The 4533-nt window shown below is 39.5% G+C and overlaps 1 long non-coding RNA gene across 1 annotated transcript; it reads right to left on the reverse strand.

Annotated features, from left to right (window-relative positions):
• Positions 1 to 2253: 2253 nt before the first annotated feature.
• LOC117507944 lies at positions 2254 to 2901 on the reverse strand. Its single transcript, XR_004559898.1, has 3 exons — positions 2872 to 2901; positions 2500 to 2501; positions 2254 to 2388 (listed from the first exon to the last, which is right to left on the reverse strand). It is a non-coding gene; the product is annotated as an uncharacterized LOC117507944 (long non-coding RNA).
• Between the last annotated feature and the right edge of the window lie 1632 nt (positions 2902 to 4533).

The following is a 4533-nucleotide window of genomic DNA, read 5'->3' on the forward strand; positions in this document are numbered from 1 at the left end:
CTACCTAGAAAGTAAGCCAAATCTTGGGTATAATTCAAATAAGCAAGAAACCAGACATATCTCCACATAGTTTTCTCACTATTTTGTTGGAGCAACAAGACAAGCTGCACATACAAGTGACAAGTTCCGAAGTTCTGGGCCCGGCTCGGTTCAGCCACAGCATACTTGCAGCACGTCCAATGTGCTGGTTAAAAATGGTTTCCGCTGACACCCCCATCCTCTGAATGGTTTGTGCTGACACTGCACACTCAACCTGTGCGTTATTCCCACCTGTTTTTGGAAGAAACTTGGTTAAATACCAACCTGAAATTAAATTACAAGGAACACATTTAATGAATGAGAAAAGGACAAAAAAAAAAAGTGGGCACATTCAGGTGAGTTATTTGTGATATTTTTTTTATTTGTGATGAAATTAGACATTTTCTTGAAATTTGCTGTCCGATGGACAATGATATTAGCCGTGCTTGTGCATCCTCCCCCCCCTTTCTGGCAGACTATCGAGTGGAGAGCTTTGGGCCCTCAGAGGTGAACAGGGTAATTCATCAGGTACATTAATTATGTAGACATCAAGCAGTGGATCGGATGAAGTTTAGGTCAAACATCAGAATGGGGAAGAAAGGCAATTTAAGTGACATTAAATGTGACATGGTTGTTGGGGTTTCAGAAACTGCTGATCTATGGATTTATCACACACAACCATCCCTAGGGCCTACAAAGAATGGTTCAGAAAGAACAAATATCTGGTTAGTGGAGATTTTCTGGGTGAAACTACAGTGTGGATGACGATGAATGACCAGATTGATTTGAAATGATGGTAAAGCACCAGTAACACAAATGATCATCTTTTTTACAAGCAAGGAAGGCAGAACAGCATCTACGAATACCTAACATGTTAAAGCTTGAAGTAGATGGGCTATGGCTGTAGAAGGCTATACTGGGTGCCAAGAACAGGGAAGTGAGGCAACAGGGCACAAGATAACCAAACTTGAACAACAAAAGATTGGAAAAACTTTTCCTGGTCTGATGATCTTGATACTTACTGCATGACTGGGCCAGAATTTGGTACAAACAACTTGAAAACACTGATCCATTCCGTCTTGTACCAGTCAGCCTGATGTTGTAATGTGCTGAAACTGTGTGACACTAACATGTCTATACACACGAAAATATCAGAGGAATATTCCCAGCACCTTCTGAATCTATACCACAAAGAAGGCAGCTGAGGCACATCTGGAGACAAAATGAAATCTAACCCAGTTCCAACATGGTGTACCCAGTGAAGCGGCCATTTACAGCTGTGTGGATTGAGACAAGATCCCAGGTAATGAGTGCTAAATTGTGTGGGCAATCCAAACCTTTGTATATTGATAGTGGATGGCAACATGACATAGACAACAGAAAATCTGAGGATTTTGCGGGTGTTAAAGACTGTAAGTGAAATTACTTGCAGCTATGGTCCCTGTGCTTTGTTGCACATGAACTTGGCCACGTAACTGAGTGTGTTCATGTGTTGGTAATGTAAAAAAAATAAAATCCATTTAAGATATTAAATATGGTTCCATCAACAGTATTTAGGAAAACTTGTGAATAATTTTGCTGCATTCTGCCAGTGAAATGGACACAGACAACTGTGCACACAGATTCAAAAAATGTACTGTTTGGACCATCTAGTTCATAGGTGTCAAACTGATTCCAGAAAGGGCCAAGAGGGTGCAGGTTTTCTTTGTAACCACCAACTCCAGCAGGTGATTTCACTGATGAACTCTTCCCATGTTCATCAGTGAAATCACCTGCTGGAGTTGGTGGTTACAAAGAAAACCTGCACCCTCTTGGCCCTTTCTGGAATCAGTTTGACACCTATGTTTGTAATATTACTATCTTCAGTTTGATGAACTAAGGAACTGAAAGCAGCAAAAACAGGCAAATGGTCACTGATATCACTAATGAGCAGGCCTCCCGTTACATTTCCGACAGTAATATTTGTCAATATATTGTCAATAAGTGTCAAGGTCAATTTCAGTCTGTACACAGTTAAAAAAAATCAAAGTTGCTACAATTTTGGTAAAAAAAAAAATGAAGCAAATTACTGGTAGAAATATTAGAGATTTAAAAAGGAATAATTTGCATATTCTATTATGCTTAGTTATCATGTTACAGGGTAACATATGTCATGTGTCACACAATCCAGTGAATATTGACCTTGTCTGACCTTTACTTTGGAAACAAAACATCCAAATCAATTACTGGTTGTGCTAATAGGATTAATAAATGGAATAGTTTTGTCTGTGTTGAATGTTTGGTCTACAAAGAAAAGGTCAAACAATGTCAATGTCCATTGGATTCTGTTACATGACGTGACATACGTATGTTGCCTCATAACATGATAACCTATGCCCCGTTTACACTGGACTGAGACCTATAAAAGACCTACAAGTTTACCTGTAGGTCTTTTTCTGTAGGTCAGTTTACCTGTTTGCATGTACACCAAGCTTGAATCACGACTGAATTGTGCGAGTGAAAAATGTGTTAATATCCACGATCATTGATGCCAAGCCATGCAGAGTCAACTGAGTGTCTATTACGACCCATAGGATCACGTTGAGAGTGAGTTGAGACCTGTGAGAGTTTATCAAGACCAGTTATGAGACCCATCTATCTGTTAACTGGTCGCACAACGTGCGAGTTTTTTAAACAGTTCAGTACACTCGTACACCTGTTTGAGACCGATGGGAAGTGAAAATGATCAAGAGGGATCTTTTATCCGACCATGGAGACCCCATTGTGACCAGCCTGCAACCTCACTGAGAGTGGCGGAGAGCAGAGGCTTAGTCGATCGCAACTCAGTCGTGGACTCGATGTAAACAAGGTGACAGCATGACACATGGTGCACACTATTCCTTTTTAAACCCTATTAACCAGTAATTTGCATTACTTGTCTTACCAAAATTATAGCAACTTTAACTTTTGACCCCTGTATAAACTGAAATTGACCTTTGTCACCGTTCTTGCTGTTTTTACATCACAACTCCATAACATTTACTCATAGACAGTCCAAACTATACCTTTTTGGAATCTTTGATCAGACAAATAATGTGGTATGGTGTTCAATATGACTGGAGCATCTTCTAATTTTGACCCCTATCTTCAGTTGACCCCTACCTGGCTGCCTATTGAAAATTTAGGTGGCTAACGTGCTTGTACAAAAGAGTAATGTCTAAGGAGTATTTGTGCCAAATTTGGTGCTTTTATCACCATTTGCAGGATTCCTCTGTAAATGTTCTGTTATCTGCTGCACTATACATTCTTGTAATCTTTATGATCAAACAAATAATGAGTTGTGCAGTAATTGCACTATCTTTAAAACAGTTTTTTGACATCTAACATATTTCAAATTTCATCTTTAAGTCACTTTAGTCCTCAACCTCACTCAAGACTTCAAAATGCCTCCAGGCCTGCAGAAGCTTTTTGACAATCTAATGATAGCCTTCTGCTCCCACACTCTCATGACACGTCATCATGCATTTCTGTGATCCCTACTCATGCTCGGATATGACAAACCCAAGATTCTTATCAGTGGTCCAAATTCCTCAAACTGCAGTGTTTTCCCTGCAGCATCTTTCTGGTTTCGCTCTATGATTACCAATTACAGCTAATGGTACCATCCTAGCATATAAAGGAAGCACAAATATGTTTCCTCTGCTGACGGAGCTGTTCAGTACATTTTGATCAAATGAATATTGTTTTGAAACCCAAAACATGCACATACATTTGCATAGGTTGTATTTTTTTTTTTGTTTTTGTTTTTGAAGTATAAAACAGCCACAAATGTGGGGAAAATTGACAACAAAATGATACAATGAGTGAGCACCCCGACAAATTTGTGGAAATGTGAGTAGTGTAAAAGTACTAAAACTTCAGACAGCAAAGGACAAAAATGTGTTAGTGAAAACTGAAGCTGAAGGAGTTTGGCATTTAGGGGAAAGGTGGAGAGATGGTACAGGAAGGACGGAGATTGGGAGACTGTGAGAAACGGGTGAAGGGATGTGCTGCTGTGTTATTGAGTCACAAAAGTCTGTCTGGTGCTTTGAGGGGTTACAATGTTCATATTCACAAGATGTGGAATGCAATGTACCCTGGTTCAATTCCTACGCTGTGTGGCCCTTGTTGCTTGCCTTTTTTTCACTGCATTATTAAATTAAACAAAGTAAAAAAAAATGGATGAGTGTGTTCACCAGAAGAAAGTGTCAAAGAATGGTACAGGGTTGGTTCGCAGTCGAGTGTGAAGGATTAGCACCTCTAAATCTGAGGCCATGGTTCTCTACAGGAAACCAATGGATTGCCTACTCTGAGTACAACCCCTGGCAAAAATTATGGAATCACCGGCCTCGGAGGATGTTCATTCAGTTGTTTAATTTTGTAGAAAAAAAGCAGATCACAGACATGACACAAAACTAAAGTCATTTCAAATGGCAACTTTATGGCTTTAAGAAACACTATAAGAAATCAGGAAAAAAAAATTGTGGCAGTCAGTAA

This window comes from Thalassophryne amazonica, chromosome 3 (genome assembly GCF_902500255.1).
Source record: "Thalassophryne amazonica chromosome 3, fThaAma1.1, whole genome shotgun sequence".
NCBI lineage: Eukaryota > Metazoa > Chordata > Actinopteri > Batrachoidiformes > Batrachoididae > Thalassophryne > Thalassophryne amazonica.